The sequence below is a fragment of the Larus michahellis genome, chromosome 1, assembly GCF_964199755.1.
Source record: "Larus michahellis chromosome 1, bLarMic1.1, whole genome shotgun sequence".
NCBI classification, from domain to species: domain Eukaryota; kingdom Metazoa; phylum Chordata; class Aves; order Charadriiformes; family Laridae; genus Larus; species Larus michahellis.
The window spans coordinates 170,445,770-170,464,142 of record NC_133896.1 but is presented as its reverse complement, the minus strand read 5'-3'; positions in this window follow the sequence as shown (position 1 = coordinate 170,464,142).

Below are 18,373 nucleotides of genomic sequence, written 5' to 3'. Positions count from 1 at the left end.
AGTAAGCTCAGCTGGAACTCATAAATGCGCACTATCTAGGACACTGTCTGCCATAACAGGGAATGGCACACTGTGGCAAAAAGCTAGAGTTATGACACATAGCTGACAATTAGCAAAGTAAGCACTTAAAAATACAGGGGAGATTAAATAGATTTAAATATTAAGACAAAGCGATAGGACTATGTAATTCTCAATTATTTTGCCCAAATGCCAAGGAAAAAAAAGGTAATTCATTTTTCTTTTAACTTCTTCTTTGTAAGGAAAAGAAATTTGCTTTTAGACGTTATGATTTCCTGTATTAGATGGCCAGAAATTATTACAGATAATATTTCATATACACCTTTAAATTTGCCTGGATTCTTGGACTATAGCACAGTCTTTAGTTATCTCATATGTCATTTTATTCATACATAGATTGTTAATCTTCTGCAAAGATAAATCCTGGAATATAGTGCACAGTACTTCCAACACAGAAAAGATACAATAGAAGCGGAAAAACTTGAAAAAAGAGAATGATTAAGAGCAGGCTTCTGCACAAGGAGAAACTAAACGGGCCTGGAAAAGAAATTATTGGCAAGGAATAACGAAGAAACATGAAAAACAGGAAGCAATTGTTCACTTTTTCAAGAGAAGATCTCATTCAATTAACTAATATAGACCAAATTCAAGATCAAAAAAGAAAGCAGATTCTTTACACAATACACAATTAAGATATGAAAGTCCTAGAAGGAATAAAGTTACACCAGTTCAAAAACCGCCGGAAACAACTCATGGAAATAAAATACACCTAAGGTTATGACCTACAGAGCACACCATCCTTTGCTGAAAACATTTCTGATCTATTCTTAGCTAGAAGCTAGGAAGGTATTCTGTTGAAATATAATTACATGTATTTCTTTTATTTCTCTTAGTTTTCTCAGCCATTTGCATTGGCATCCATACTGGGTCTGGCTGAGATAGAGTCAACTTTCTTCATAGAAGCCCATATGGTTCTGTATTTTTGGATTTGTGATTAAAACAGTGTCAATAACACACCAATGTTTTAGCTATTACTGGACAGTGCTTGCATGGCATTGAGATTTTCTTTTTCCTACTCTGCCTGTCCAGCGAGTATGGTGGTAGCACAGAAGAAGCTGGGAGGCAACACCGTCAGGACAGCTGACCCAAATTGACCAAAAGGGTATTCTATACCAATGACCTTGTGCTCAGCAATAAAAGCTCAAGGAAAGGAGTAGGAAGTTAGGATGTTTATGGTTATTGTGTTTATCTTCTTGGGTAACTGTTACATGTAATGAGGCCTGCTTTCCAGTATGTGACTAAACATCCACCTGCCATGGGAAATCGTGAATAAATTCTTCATTTTGCTTTGCTTTCACATGCAACTTTCCTTAATCTATTAAACTATCATTATCTTGATACATGATTCTTCATTTTATGCCTGTCTGATTCTTTTCACATCCTTCTGAGAGAGATGGTATGAGCGCCTGGATGGGTGCTTAGCTGCTGTCCAGAGTCAACTCACCACAGCATCCCACTATTAGGCAATGTCAGATGAATTTTTAACTGATCAACTATTGCCATTCTTTTGGGTCCATGAGACCGGACAGTATTCATTTAAATTTAAGAGATGCTAGCTGTCTGGGTTTTTTTTAAATAATCAGGTGTTTTGAGTACAGGATTTATTATTTTGCAAAAATTATTAATTTGTAAAATAGAACACTATAAACATATGAAAAGTGCCTCAGAATTTAGAGCTACCACTGTCCATCAAATCTAATCCTGGATTTAGCTGTGTATGGGCTATTAATGGGAGCCATAGTAACAAAAGATTGTAAAATCTTTCAGAATACCAAGGCCAAAGGAACCTCAACTAAAAATACAAGTAAATGTACTTTACCACTGAATAATTATCTTTATGCTAGATTTAGTATACTATCTATATAGAAGAATATAGCACATTCTGTAATGTATTACAGGCAAATTATGGCTGACATTTCTACTTTTTCTGCCCTTTATACATTGTGATCTTAGCTGTATGGAGTTAATGTTAAGGAACAGCAGTTGAATTTGACTGAGTCATTTTGAAAGTTCTGATTACTATATTGTCAAGGACAACAGCAATACTCTTAATTATGATTTCCCGTTATTATCTTAGATGCATCAACATTTTTGCTGAGCTTCTTGGATTTGAAAACTATAGCTTTATGATCCTTACATTATTCTGCACTTGATCTTTGGAGCTTACTGCATTGTCTGCAAAACAGAAAAGAAGCAATGAACAATAAATTCCAACTTTAATGTAACACAGTAGAAGAGATAGATTATTTTGGCATGTCATAGGAGCTAAACAAGTTTAGGAAAATAAACATGTTCTGGAATTTATGGGGTATAACCTTCATTTGGTATGGCTGTTATAAATTACTGGACAAGAAACTGTAACATACTTAGTATCATACTTTGTTCTACTCTACCACCGAGCATTTATATCCATCAAAGCAGCTCAGATAGAATTTAAGGTGTCATTTATTTACAGGTGATAATGACAAACAAATCCTTACTCACTGCACTGTGCAAGCTCAGCAGCAGAACTGAAAGACACAGTAAAACATGATATCAGCTCAATAAAGGTAAATATTTTGTGGTGTTTTCTCATAAAATTAGTTCAATAGAATGTAGCAAAAATCTTGCTGCACATTATCAATAATTTATTTTTGAACTTACAGGAATTAAATGTTGATACTGTGGTGAAGATTGATGATTACAATACCTACAACCTGTTGTGTGTTGGTGGACTCAGTTTGATTACAAAACATCAGCTGTTTCTAATGAGAAATTATTCAAGATTTGCATATTTTAATATATTTTTATTGTTTTTTCCAAATTGTCTATTTAGGCAAATATGGAATGTATTGTATAAATGACTAAACACATACTTAAGCCAGATTCTTTTTCCTTGCTAACTTTGACTAGTGTCTATTCTGCAAATAGCCCCAGAGACATCCATGGAAGGACTCAAAGAGGATAACTTTCAAGCACATTGCTGGTTCATGCTGAGCTTCTCATCCACCAACACCCCCAACTCCTTCTCCTCAGGAGAGAATGGCTCTCAAGCCATTCTCCGCCCAGCCTGTATTTGTGCCTGGGATTGCCCTGACCCACATGCAGGACCTAATACTTGGCCTGGTTGAATGTCATGAGGGTCACACAAGCCCACCTCTCAAGGCTGTCCAGATCCCTCTTGATAGTATTGCTTCCCTACAGCCTGTTGATGGCTCCACACAGCTTAGTATTGTCAGCAAACTTGCTGAGGTTGCATTCAAGCCCAACATCCATGTCGCCAACAAATACATTCAATAATACCGGTCCCAGTACTGACCGCTGAGGAACGCCACCCATCACTGCTCACCACTCAGATATAAAGTCCTTGCCTGTAACTCTTTGAGTGCAACCATCCAGACAGTTTCTTATCCACCGAGTGGTCCATGCATCACATCCACGTCTTGCCAATTTATAGACAAGGATGTCATGTGGGACAGTGTCAAATGCTTTGCACAACTCCAGGTAGATGACGTCTGTTGCTCTCCCCGTATCCATCAACACTGTAATGCTGTCATAGAAGGCCACCAGATTTGTCAGACATGATTTGCCTCTAATGAAGCCATGTTAGCTGTCACCAATGACCTCCTTATTTTCCATGTGCCTCAGCAGAGTTTTCATGAGGATCTTCTCCATGATTTTGCCAGGCACAGAGGTGAGACTGACTGGTTTGTAGTTCCCCATGTCTTCCTTTTTTCCCTTTTGAAAATGGGGGTTATGTTTCCCATTTTCCAGGCAGTGTGAACTTCACCAGACTACCACAGTTTCTCAAATATGATGAATAGTGCCTTGGAAAATTCATACACCAGTTCCCTTAGGACCCACAGATGAATCTCATCAGGTGCCATGAGCTTGTGCACCTTCAGGTTCCTCAGCTGGTCTCAAACCTGGTTGTCTCCTACAGTGGGTGATACCCCATTCTCCCAGTTCCTGACAGACAGGATGCATGCCAAAGGCTCTTTTCACATTCCATTTCAGTTTAAGATACTAATACAGACAGAAACTGCATCTCTCCACTGGGTTTCTGCGTTCTTTATTTTTGTTTGTTTGGTTTTTTTGTTTCTTTATTATTATTTGTAATCTTATGATGCCTATATTATCTTGCAAATCTTAAGAAGCATTCTACAAGTTTAAATTCAATGGATTATTCAATTTTTTTCACAGGTGTTTCTCTTTGGGAGATGTAATGTTTCTTAGTTTATTTTATTAATTCTAGAAAAGAAGGAGTCTTAAAAAAATAATTAATTTTAACAATCAGTTATAAAAGTCATCATGTGCGCACAGATACACACACAAACACTCATACACCATCAGAAAAAAGAGCATCTTGGTATTTTCTCTATTAAATCCTAATGTTCTTTGAACAAATAGATTACTTCAAAGAGGTAAATTTCTGGACACTTTTCTGACCACATAGGTTGCATGATACTAGGAAACATTTCAGCTGTAATGGACTCCTGGGAGGTCTTCTAACAACTTATCTCTTGTCCTCATCCTGTAATGCCTGTTTTGAAGTAAACTAATCTACTGAATTAATTGGCCAAGATAAGAGGAAACATTGCATACAAGACACAATTCAACAAATATTTTTTTAACCTTCATAATGATTCATCAACTAACAGTAATTAATTTTATCACACAAAAAGAAGTTTCTGTTTTCCTTCTTTTGTCCTCTAAATTCGTATTGTTTATAAAATGAAGAGATAAAATGTTCTCTAAAATTGTATTGCAAAGACAGGTTAAACTGATTTCCAAAAGCTCTCAAGGGAGGCAATTTTTCTACACCAAGATAACGAAATCTTCTCTTATGACATCAAGATTTACAGTGTAAATTTATTGTTAATTAACTAGGATAGTGGTAATGGATAGTAAAAATATTGGATTACAGGATATCAAACAAAGGACTCAAAGCACCTTAATACCTAATTGCGGTCTACTGCTATCAGAAAGTTGGATAATGAACTTCATTCCTTAACAAACCAAATTCTACTCTATAACATTTTTCTAATTTTGATATTTTCCTTCTGACTAGAAGCATAACAGTACAAATTTTATGAAAAAACATTTCATGAGAGATTTAGAAACTTTAAAATCTTCCTTCGCAATAGTTTGAAGGGCAGTATCTTGTGTGTTATGCAAAAGTCAGGAAAGCAGGAGTAGATTAATTAGTAAAACAAAGCATATTGAGGGACACAGGACAACACTCAGGAGGAGGTAGAGGTAAAAAGAGGAAGAAGGAAGAACAGAATTATAGATGCCAAAGAGCTTTAAAGATAGGTTTGAGGATTTTCAACTAAATTTAACTTTTTGCAGTCACTGCTGGTTAAACTACAGGGATTCATGATACAAACAATAAAGAACTTGTTTTTCAGGGTGGGGGTTAGATCTGCAATTCTATATTCTTAAAGGCACACAGGTGTAAAAAAAATTAAACCTGGAATATTGCTTACTGAGAAAAAAGAAGTTAAGGGAAATATAACATCAGAACTGGCTAGTACTCATTAAGAGTAGATATTAGTTACTAGTAGCACTGCACTGAAGTACATATAAATTATTACAAAGCTTTATGTTCTTGTTCAGGCCATAATTTTTTCTTGGGTATTTTTGTGTTATGATAGTAGAGACAGACAACATTTTTTTGGTCTGTTTTAATAACTTAACAAAAATAATGATAAATAATGGAAATTGGGATATTTAAATTCATGAATATGTAGGAAGCCACTCCAACACACAGTGACTTATAGCTGAAAGAACAACATTTTTTCACCAAAATTTCAGTACAGAAAGAAACAACTAGAAAAATTCTCACTTATAAAACCTGTAATTAGGGCTTGCTTGTAGTTGCAAAACCAAATCCTCAAGGGTATCAAAGATATCCCTGCACATGTTGATGAAATTATCCTTGTATAATTGTTTGCCTATTCAAATCTCTCATGCCTATTAAATTGTCACATTATAATAAAAAAGCTACAAGGGGAACATCCTAATTAATATCCTTCAAAATTAGAGCTGTTAATGCATTCTCCTAGAAGGGCATTTCTAAATGTTCGTGCCAGGGTGGTGGATAAAGGGGAAATAAAGATACATTGACTTCAGTTTGTATATCTGTCTCAGGGCCTCATTGCCCACCCTATGCGAAAAACTTTTACATTTTGAGTGGATGAACTGAACTTGATTTTACAAAGAAAGACGTTGAAAAAAGATTTCAAGTTTGGAAATCACAGACTTTCATTAAGAAAATTTGCATCATATGTAGTCCCAGATTAACATTTAGGAAATCAGACCTGGACACTATGTGTATACTGCTAAAATACCAAGCCACTCCTCAGATGTGAGTGTCCAAGCATAGTCTGTACCACAGATTTGGTCTTTCCAGGGATCACTTATTCCGTGGTAATTCCTGGTCATTGTTTCACAGATATCAAGAGTTAGAGGTCATTCACAATAGATGGCATAGACAAGTCTTCTTTCTGAGGAGAAGGAAGTTTAGCAAAATGGGTACAAATAGTGCTATGCCACTTTCCTCAGGTCTGGAGAATGGGCCTTGGCCCTATTTAATTTGCTAGTATAGGCAGAGTATCCACATAGCCAAACTGATTTTATATTACTGTGTATATCTGATTGAGGTATGGTATATACCTTGTTTATAAAATTAATGTTCAGGTTAGATTAAGCTAACCTAAATTGGGTTAATGACCCCCTGGTCTCCTTTAGTGTTCAATCAAGGGGGAAAAAGAAAAAAAGAAAGAATAATTTAGCCCATGCAAGAATTTGATTGCTCTCTTAAGGTAATTCACTACCTTCAATGACTACAAAAGCAGCCTAGGGACTTTTTCAAACTTCACTTATTGTCAATTTAAGTATCTCAATTAATTATCTTCCATTACATGGCATGAATCAAGTCCCTGACAACCAGCTCTGTCCTGCTCAACTACTAAAATGAATTAAAGTTTTCTTATTTTTCAAGTGGTTATGTTGTTCCCAGACATTGCTGAGTTTAGTCTTAAGGAAGTTAAATTAGTAATGTATCCATTTTTGCTATATCAGCTAATGCAGTCAGTGCTAATAAGTAAAGTCATTGCATCTGAAGAATATTAACATTAGAATACAAATATACAACAAAATAAAAGCAGGTAAAAACCATATAAATTTCATATACATATTGAAAATGTCAATCACATCAAATTAACAATTGAAAAAAAAAAAAAAACAAACCCCAAAACATTCTCTCTCCTGTTTGAAATACACAGCAGAACTCTTACTTCTAGTTTCACAAAGATTTTATCTTGTGCCGAAAGATTTTTAAAAATGTACTCTATCCAATGAGCATAAACATCAAATAGAATTTTGCGTTGAGAAAGAAGGAAGTGTACCCTGTGAAGTTTCGTGGATGTTTTTCCTTTTGTTTTTCCTGGACATAGTCCAGGCCAACCAGCTGTAGGTGACCCTGCTTCAACAGGGGGTTCGGCCAGAAGGCCTCCAGAAGATCCTTCCAGGCTCAATGATCGTGTGATTCTGCAATTGGTTTCAAAAATATTCTATGATTTTATCTGTAGTTTTATATGAGCAGTAGGATTAGTCAAAAATGCTGTAGTTTCGTTGTCAGAATCTCTTTTCATTAAATTATTTCATAGCACAGTAAAATGGTGAAAATTTTGAGGGCACAAGGAAGTTGATTTGTTTTCAAAAAAACCCCATGTTAATATACAAAAGTTTTTATTTTATCATTATTGAGTTTAAATGTCTTACTTCATCAATTCCCCAAATAACATAACATAAATCACAAAATGACTGCTTATGCTCAGTATTTAAGAAAAAAATGTTTGGAAAATACTGAGCATTCAAGCCAATATGGAATTAAAAAAATTACAATAGAACTGAAAAGGGAGTTAAATATTTTGACATTGGTCAATTTTATTTGCTCTATTAATTATTTTTTTCAGATTAAAGTATTTTATGGAGACAAGTTAATTTTGACAAGAAATATTTGGGCATAGAATGTTTAATTTCAGAGAAGAATAGTTGTTATATTAGTTAAAATGCAGGGGATACATATGAATGTTGCCCATTCAAGTCAGAGTAGTCTGAGATGAAAATTGCTGTTCTGTATTTTTCAGAAGAGCTTCAACACATTGCTCTGTATTCAAGGTTAGCGTTCTAATTTTGTGTACTAACCACTGTCCCACTTCCTGCAAACACCTTCACCTATATGAAAGTAGTATCAGATTTCTATGCCAGAACAGAGATGGTAAAAAGTTCTTTTTTCACCTAAAAACCCAATAAAACAAAGCAAAACCTTGAAAACTTTTTTTGTTTGTTTGGGTTTTTTTGTTATGTTTTGTGCCCATACAAAACAAAAGAAATGACAAACCTCACATTTGGTTTAATCAAAATAGATTTTTTTTCTACCTGCACCTACAAAAGTATTTAATATTAAATTATCATCAGTGTTATCTTGTTAACATTTGAAACCTTACGACAGGAAGGTTTCCAGTTGGAAAATTCATCAATAAGAATGAAAATATGCTAATACTCAACTGTATTTACATTAGCTCCAAAGATGTTCTCTCATCTTGCACATTTTAATTAAAGAGTTGAAAGACATTCATATTCCTGGATTCAGATGCAGGTATTGTGTAACCCCACAGAGTTACTTTAATGTAATGCTATTGGAATTTGGAAAACTCCCTTCTTTTTTAAGAATTATACAGATCCTATCATGGATATGCAATTATTGCATTCCTACTCAGGAAGAAGGGTGAGTTTCCAGTTCTCTTGGTGCTTGGCTAAGTCCTAAACAAATTGTAAGGCAGGACGAGTTATCCTGCTAGCTGAAATTCCTAAGTGAGGTTTTTCATGCTGTCACCTTTACATTCTATACAAACACAACTTACTAATAGTATTGTCTAATACTTTACAATTGTCGTTAAAGCTCAGCATAATACTCATTCTTTGTGAGCAAGTAAAACTAAACATGACTTTCTTGAGGTGATAATAAATGTGGACATATCTGCCCCAAGTTTTGTTTGTCAGTATTATGATGACAGGAGCAAGGAGAAATTAAGATGATCTCTCTTTAGTGGATGGCACCAGAAGTATTTAAATAGGAGAAAATGTGTGATTTTGAGGTTCTAGTTAATATTTAGCCTTTATAGTTTCTCTACAATTTTAATGGAACATCATTATTATTTTTTTTACCAGATTAGTAAAACATTTTTTCTAATTATGTTTTGAAGGACTGTCAGAAATATTATACTTGATGAGAAGTGCCCATGCCACTATACAAGAGAAGGATTGTGGGGACTTTCCGGTACAGATCAAGTCAAGTTTACCTTTTTCAGAATTAGCTTACCCTGTAGCAGATCTGTCCTGGAGAAGCCATTTGAAGAGATCTGAAAAAGAGATGAAGACTGAACTAATATTTAAGCAGGATACCCTGCATAAAGTCTGATGTTTCAACTCACTCCTGGCCCTCTTATGTTTATTAGAATGGACATACTAAAAATGCAACTGTTGGTGATATTTTGTACCTGCATTTTGTTCTCTATCTGCTACATTGTTTTCCAGTGTTAGCTATTGTATTATGTATGCACTAACTCAACTAGAAAACCACTTTACAATGTTTATATACAAAATAATAAGCTTAAGACATTAACAGAAACAGCAGTAATTATAATGAGTAAAATTAAATTAAAAACAATTAGAAAGAATCTTTTATAAGTTATAAAGAACATGGAAAAGTAGATTATGGTATAAGCAGAAACTGGAGGAAAACCTCAATGTATTTGCTCTAACCTTTTAAATTCACTATCTGAAAAGGACCTTCACAAGCTCTGTAGGCTTGCTTTCAAACAACACACTCTCTTACTTTGTTTTTAATAATAATATAACAGTTCTCATCTTCTATGACTTAGCTAAACATTCTCATTACTTCAGATGAAATACAAATGAATTTTTTAAGTTTCGTCCATCGAGGAATTAACTTCACATATCAACCAATCATTATATAATGGGTTATTCAGAAGGCTCTGACTAAAATTGGGGTACCTACTTTTCCCTTGCATTAGTTCAGTGTAATGAAGTAACTCATAAATAGACATTTTATGATGAAGGCATACTATAGCAATGTAAGAGAATGCTTTATACGCTTGCCTGGAAATTATACCACCATCAGGGCATGAAAGACAGCTGCTGGTGTTTGCAATCACCATGGTAACAAGAATATAAAGCAACTAAAAAAAGAAAGGAAATAAAAAAGGTAAAGGATTACATAAGGTAAGTTTTTTGTAAGTATTAAAAAAGGTGAAGAGCGACAAGTTTTAGTACTAGAGAGCAGTAGAGGTTGATCAAGGCATTTGGTTTCCCACCAAAAGATTTATGGCACAAGACCCTTCCAAGGTGCTTCTAAAGTGTGGTGATGCTTCTTGACACAAAGACTAAATTTACAGCATGTTATATTACCTATAAATGTGCTTTTAAAAAAATTTAGGAGCCATTTTTTTAGTTTTCAGGAACCTGGGGAGAACACTCACAGCCTTGAGAAAAGAAATGGATAGATATTTTTATCTTTTCCACTGAAACTTGATGTTCCAAACAATATAAGAATATGAAAATTCTGCAAATAGTTTCTAAATATGAAATAGGAATTTAGTATTAAGCTCACCACAATACATAGAAATTTTAAGTACTCTTGAGAGAATGTTTCTAAGAAAATTTTGTTCCATAGCAGTACAGTCACAGACTGGATACAGGACTTCAAATAATGTTCTTTGGGAGGGAGGGGAGGGAAAATGTGAAAATTTACATGTAGACAGTGTTTATTAGCATACTGGAGTTTACATTTCTATGTCTTCACTAGAATATTTAGCTCAATGGGCACATTTCATAAAGAAGACATAAGATGCAGTTAACTTAAATAATTAGATAGTCAGATATGAATATTTAATTCTGTTTATTGATCAGTATCATTTTTAGAAAAACTACAAAACCACATAACTCATTAAAAAAAAAAAAAAAAAAGTAAATATAGACCAGAGATTAAGGATATAGAGACAAAACTGAAAAAAGAAAAAAAAATGTATGAGCCTAAGGACTCTGTTTTTATGAAATACCAGAATTAAATATCTTTTCAAAATAGAAATATCTGAAACCAAATCTAGACTTTTTATCAAAAGCATTTTGATTGCAGTGTCTATTTATCTATTTTACCAGGATGTTGTGCCTGACTGTTTTTTCCCTAGTGGATAACATTTACCAGCAAGACTGTTTCTAGAAATGGAATGGCACAAAAGTATTGGTATGATGATAATAAAAAAAAATAAGAATCAACCTCCCCCAGAAATTTCAAACCACCCTCAAACTTATAAATGTTTCTATTTATAAAAAAAAAAGGTATGTTTCCTAAATCCAGCATCATAAAAAAAAGAAAAAAACATCACTTGCATATGCAATATTCTATGTTCACCAACACTCCCAAACAGGAGAATAAAATGTTAATTGCAAATTGTTTTCATAATTAATGTAACACTGACCTTATAAAGAACCCAATAAAATAATGAATTATTAACTATTAAAAATAATTTGATATGTATCAAAGCATCATATTAAGACACCTTGCACTTTAATTAAGCTCATCAAAGCCAGTACAAGATAAGAATGAAATGAACAAACAACATAATCTAATAACATTCCTGATGACAATATAATAGCATTTCGTTTTAACTACTTATGAGCATGTTTTCTGTAGTAGTCATTCTAATTGCTCCAGAAGACTGAAAAGCTAGTTACAGAAATCAATTTATGAAAGCCCTGCAACTTGTGTAAAATTTTGTGCAGCAAAAGAAAAGGAAAGCTCCTATTTATAGCAATTCTCTATTTCATGGTCTTTAGCACTTCAACAGTGTCTTCATCATTTCAGTCAGTAATTGCAGAAAATTTTGTTACTCAGCTTGGTTCTAAAAATTTTTTTGCACTTTTTCATGTTGTTTTGAACTTTTTTTTTTTTTTTTTGTTCAGTAATTGAAAAACAGATATGGAAAAGTGCACCCAAGTAATCATGACACTTTCCTAACAAGCATTATTACCATTAGGTTGCTTTCTAGCATAGAGCTTTCCAAGCATAGCATTAAAGTTGAAACTAAAAGAGCAGAAAATGGGGAAGAACATAGATGGATAAGGTAATGCACATACACAAAATGAAATCATAAAAAAATCTCACTTTAGAAATTTAAACAATGAGCAAGCTAGTACATGAATGGTAAAGATGGTATACAGGCGGTTTTTGTATGGTGTTCAGCAAAACTAGAACAGATCTATGGACTGAAAATCATTAACATTTCAAATCCTTCTCAGGTTCAAACTCTAAAAAATCTGGAAGACAAAAGTTACGAATAAGTCAGTGTCAGTGTCAGGTGGCTGACTAAAATGTCTCTTCAAGAGGTCCCAAGTCCCGATAAGCTTTTGTCATTACTTGTTTCTCTTTTACTAGACTGAAAAAATTCACTTTGGTGCAACATTTTGAAAGTTGCCAGTATCATTGCCAACAATAATCTCATTAGCCCAAATAATCAAAATAGGGAAAGATTTTTATATGGAATTGTACAGAGAATTTAACTCTCGCCAAATTTCTTTTCTCGCTTTGCTGTTTGCTACATATGTATACATTCAAACATGCATAATTACACACAAATAGACATTTTAAGTTTCAAAAAAACGCATTTCAATATTAGATGTGCAACTTGTTCACTATTTTGGACAGAAATTACTGTCCAAATTAAAGTGTTACAGATTAAAGTACTTAGAAGATAACAAATGTACAATATTAAGCAGAAAGTTTACTTGGTTACCTCTCAATATTCTTAGATCAAAGTACTCCTGTAGTGGAAGGAGTGTGTGTTTATCTACATTGTATATTTAGCAGTTTCTTCTTCTTGTCTGTGGTGCCTTCTCTAGTCCGGTAAGTTTACCTATCACTCAGTGAGGACTCAATATTAATATATAATAGATATATCTCTCATTTTTCAAGGCTTTACATGACTTACTAGCAAGTCATTCCTTTTTATTTGTGGGCTAGATTATTTTTACAATCTCTTTTCTTATGTCCTCATTAATAATTATAATTTCACCTGTTGTTTTTTTCTCTACTATGTCAACTATGTATAATGAAAATAAATTAATTCAAGCAGTAGAATGCTTTAAGAAGTAGAAAGTGAAGCTTGGTTTGTTTGTTTGTTTTTTTAAATCAGCAGGGCCAGCTTCCTGTACATACATATGTAAATAGTTCAGCCAAGAAACTCTTTAAAGTATCAGTATATATTTTCGAAAAGACTGGAAGAACACTGAAGGCCTGAGGAAACAAATGAGTATTTCTTTAATATTAAAAACTTGCAAAGAAAGATGACCAGGTAGTTTAAGAACTGACAGCCTGATATTTATTTCTAGCAAAATAAGGCAACGGCTAACTCAGAACTCAAAAAGTAAACATAATAAATCACTAATAAACATGTGTTTCTAGGAAATAACTCTAAGCAAACTAACACAATATTTTTAATGAAAAAAAAAAGAATTTTGCTGTTTAAGCTTTTTAACATCTGATGTGTCCATTTCAATTTAAGAAACAGAAATATTCATAAGCAAAAATGGATCAAAATCACACCTTTTCTGCATGCATGTAGATTTCTTCTTCGGGACCTATGTATGGATACACAAGTTCTGACAGGAATGATTAATGTGGCTCCTAATTTTTGAAGTACTCAAATCTGGAAATCTTAAGTGATTGTTAATATTAAAATATGCCTATCAACTTAGGTTACACACTAAAAGCTGATATCCCTTTTCTTTATATGCAGTATTTCTCCCACCTCAGTTTTACTGACTAGATTGGCCATTTCACGCAAGGTCTTCTAAATACCAGATTATAGTATATTCCTCAAGAATTTTTCCTCAATGTTTTTTTTGTTTGTTTGTTTGGCTGAAACTCTTCTACCTTATCGTCTCTCGGTCATGCACCTAGGGAGGAACAACCCTATACACCGGTATAGGTTAGGGGTTGACATGCTGGAAAGCAGCTCTGCAGAGAGAGACCTGGGAGTCCTGGTGGACAAGTTGGCCATGAGGCAGCAGTGTGCCCTTGTGGACAAGAAGGCCAATGGTCTCCTGGGGTGTATAAAAAAGAGCGTGGCCAGCAGGTCGAGGGAAGTCATCCTTCCCCTCTGCCCTGGTCAGGTCACATCTGGAGTACTGTGTCCAGTTCAAGAAAGACAAGGAACTACTGGAGAGAGTCCAGCAGAGGGCTCCAAAGGTGATCAAGGGAATGGAGCACCTCTCTTATGAGGAAAGGCTGAGAGACCTGGGTCTGTTTAGCTTGGAGAAGAGAAGACTGAGAGGGGATCTTATCAATGCTTACAAATACCTAAGAGGCAAGAGGACAGGGCCAGACTCTTCTCAGTGGTGCCTGGTGACAGGACAAGGGGGAACAGGTACAAGACAGAACACAGGAAATTCCATCTCAATATGAGGAAAAACTTCTTTACTGTGAGGGTGACAAAGCACTGGAACAGGCTGCCCAGAGAGGTTGTGGAGGTATTCAAAACCCACCTGGATGCGTTCCTGTGCAGCCTGCTCTAGGGGGACCTACTTTGGCAGGGGGGGTTTGACTAGATGATCTCTGAAGGTCTCTTCCAACCCCTACAATTCTGTGATTCTGTGATATAAAGTAGAATTTCAGTATTTATTACAGTAAAATATTCTCTATTTGGGCATTGCTGTATATTATTACGTCTACCTATATCTATATCTAATCTATATCTATATCTATGTTTTCTAGACAGGAAATATTTTTATTTTTTATGCAAAATGGAACAATTTCAATTACAAAGTCCCTAGACCACTGATAGGGCACAAACGCTTTGCCTCTACAGGTTTCTGCAAACACTCTCCTCACCAGCAGAGGAGTCCTCTCACTCTTCTCACAGGAATCTTCCCACTCTCCTCACCTTGTATCAGGTGCCATATGGAAACATGTTGTTAATGCTCTCTCTGATCCTGTTTCATCTTGTCATTACTGTACCTGTGACCCACTTGAAATGCCCTCCCACTGATTTCCAGCATCTGCCAACACTTGTAATCTGTCATGGTAACAAGCCACCCTGTCTCTTTCCTTTAACACCTCCCTAGGAATGAGCACCAAGAAGCTCACTCCATCTGTCCAGAATAAAAAATTTGCTTCTTGCTTCTTGAAAAGGTTACTAATTTATTCATGACCATTCATGGCTTATCAAAGTTTACAATATTTAGGTATGAAAAAAAGCATTGGAACAGATCAGTAGGAATGTGAAGTTATCATTTCTTTATGAATGGTGACAGGGAAATTTGATAAAAAATACATCTTCAGTATAATTTAGGAGAAAAAAAAAAGTTACAAGACCCAGTGACTCAAAATTAAAAGTAGACTAATTCGGACTCAAAGTGTACATTCTTACCAGTGAAATTAATTAACACAAACTAATTAACCTATTATGAAGAATCCCTCTTCAAACAAGATTTTAAAATTAACTATTTTTTTCCCCTAACATATGCTAATGAAGTTTCATCATTTGTTGTACACAGTAAAAGATGATTACAGTTGTCCTGTGAAAGTACTCTAAAATCAGATGGATGATGCAGTCTTGAAAAACACTCTTAAATAAGTTACTTTGTTCCATGAGTACACTTCCACAGAGTATCTTCGAGATAAACTTTCTGAACTAAAAAAACAAACAAAAGCAAACAACAACAAAAACAACAGGAAAACCCAAACCCCTCCATATTACTCTGACTGTATCATTTGTAGTTTAACTACTGTATTTTAAACAGCCTGTAAGGACCAAAGGCAAGCTGAAATATAAACTAAGAAATGGGCTAATTAAGTTATGGAATTCTATGTTAGCCAAGTAAGCCTGAAGAAAAAATAATAAACTGATTGTCAATGTCATGTGATGTTCTCGTACCAATCATGGGAAATGTGAGACAGACGGATAAATTTCTATTCAATTGCAAATTTCCTTAGCCAGGGACTACTGCATTTTGTTTTTATTTCAGGAGCAAAGAACAGATTTCAGCTGAACAACTACTTTAAACACATGACAACTTTATTATATGTTTTATTATCTAAGATTTGATCTGGAAAATTCCTGAAGGAATGTTTTCTGTTGAATTCTGTCTCACCATCAATGATAAGGGCAGGGTACACAAAAGAACACGAGCCTGAGGACACTCCATGGCATCCTACCTGTTTCATTGGCCTGAATATGGGGATTGAAATCACAGCTTTAATTCACTCTTTGGTGTCTAGTAATTATGAATTCAAATGGGATTGAATTCACAGCTATCAGCACACTAAACAGAGGATGCTAAATTAGGTGATAGCAAGCACTTCAAAAAGAAGTCCCTGAAGTACCAATCCTCTAGTGGTTTTTTGATTCCTACCCGACTGCTTTTATTTAGACACTTTTATTTAGACACTTTTATTTAGACACCCTTAATGCTGATGTCTGTATCTGTCAGACATATAATAAACTAAACCATCTTTATTTCTCTCCATTTATATAAAAAAGTATGCATTCAGATGTAAACATTCACATGGGTTATGGTCTAACCATTATTCTTAACCAACCTGATCTTGCTTAACCAACCTGATCTCTTTCTATGACCATGTGACCCACCTTCTGGATGCAGGGAAGGCTGTGGACGTTGTCTATTTGGACTTTGGTAAGGCCTTTGACACCGTCCCCCATAGCATTCTCCTGGAGAAGCTGGCAAATCATAGCATAGACAAGTGTACTCTTTGCTGGGTTAAAAACTGGCTGGATGGCCGTGCCCAGAGAGTTGTGATTAATGGGGTGAAATCCTCTTGGCGGCCAGTCACCAGTGGTGTCCCAGAGGACTCAGTTTTGGGGCCAGTTTTGTTTAATATCTTTATCAGTGATCTGGATGAGGGGATTGAGTGCACCCTCAGGAAGTTTGCAGATGACACCAAGCTAGGTGGGAATGTAGATCTGCTTGAGGGTAGGAAGGCTCTACAGAGGGACCTGGACAGGCTGGATCGATGGGCCAAGGCCAACTGTATGAGGTTTAATAAGGCCAAATGCCGGGTCCTGCATTTCGGTCACAACAACCCCAAGCAATGCTCCAGGCTTAGGGAAGAGTGGCTGGAAAGCTGCCCAGCAGAAAAGGACCTGGGGGTGCTGGTGGACGGCCAGTTTGCCATGAGCCAGCAGTGTGCCCAGGTGGCCAAGAAGGCCAACAGCATTCTGGCTTGTATCAGGAATAGCGTGGCCAGCAGGAGTAGGGAAGTGATTGTGCCTCTGTACTCGGCACTGGTGAGGCCTCACCTCGAGTACTGTGTTCAGTTCTGGGACATGGAAGTGCTGGAGCATGTCCAGAGGAGAGCTACCAGGCTGGTGAGGGGTCTGGAGACCAGGTCATATGAGGAGAGGCTGAGGGAGCTGGGCATGTGTAGCTTGGAGAAGAGGAGGCTGAGGGGAGACCTCATTGCCCTCTACAACTACCTGAAAGGAGGTTGGAGAGAGGTGGGTGTTGGCCTCTTCTCCCAGGTGAATAATGACAGGACCAGAGGAAATGGTCTGAAGTTGCAGCAGGGGAGGTTTAGATTAGATATTAGGAAGAATTACTTCAGTAAAAGAGTGGTCAGGCACTGGAAGAGCCTGCCCAGGGAGGTGGTTGAGTTACCATCCCTAGAGGTATTTAAGAAACGTGTAGATGTGGCGCTTCAGGGCATGCTTCAGTGGCAGAGATTGTAGGCTGTTTGGTTGTGTTTTTTTTTTTTTCTTTGGTGTTTGTATGGTTGGACTCGATGAACTCAAAGGTCCTTTCCAACCATGAAGATTCTATGATTCTATGATTCTAAACGTAGATGATGTGAAATCCATCCCTAATTTCCAAATGACAGGAGTTAGACAGCTTGAATCCAATCTCAAGTATGTGAATCCCATCTGGTTTTAGGTCGCTGTAATTCTGCCAAACTGCTGCTAACTGTTGATATACTGAATAGCAGGAAACTAGGTTTATAAACAAATAAAACAAGCAATGTTTTATGGTAAAAATATTCCATGCCAAAGTCATGGGAAGTCCTTTATTAGGCCTCTCACGCTTTAGTGATTTGGAATGTGAAAGCTGGTCTTATTATTGGAGCCATTGGGCCCACACTACACTACTCATGCTCATAAAGCTATTTCTTTCTTGGTTTCTCTTCTCAGCCACAGCTGAAGTTGCCCAACAG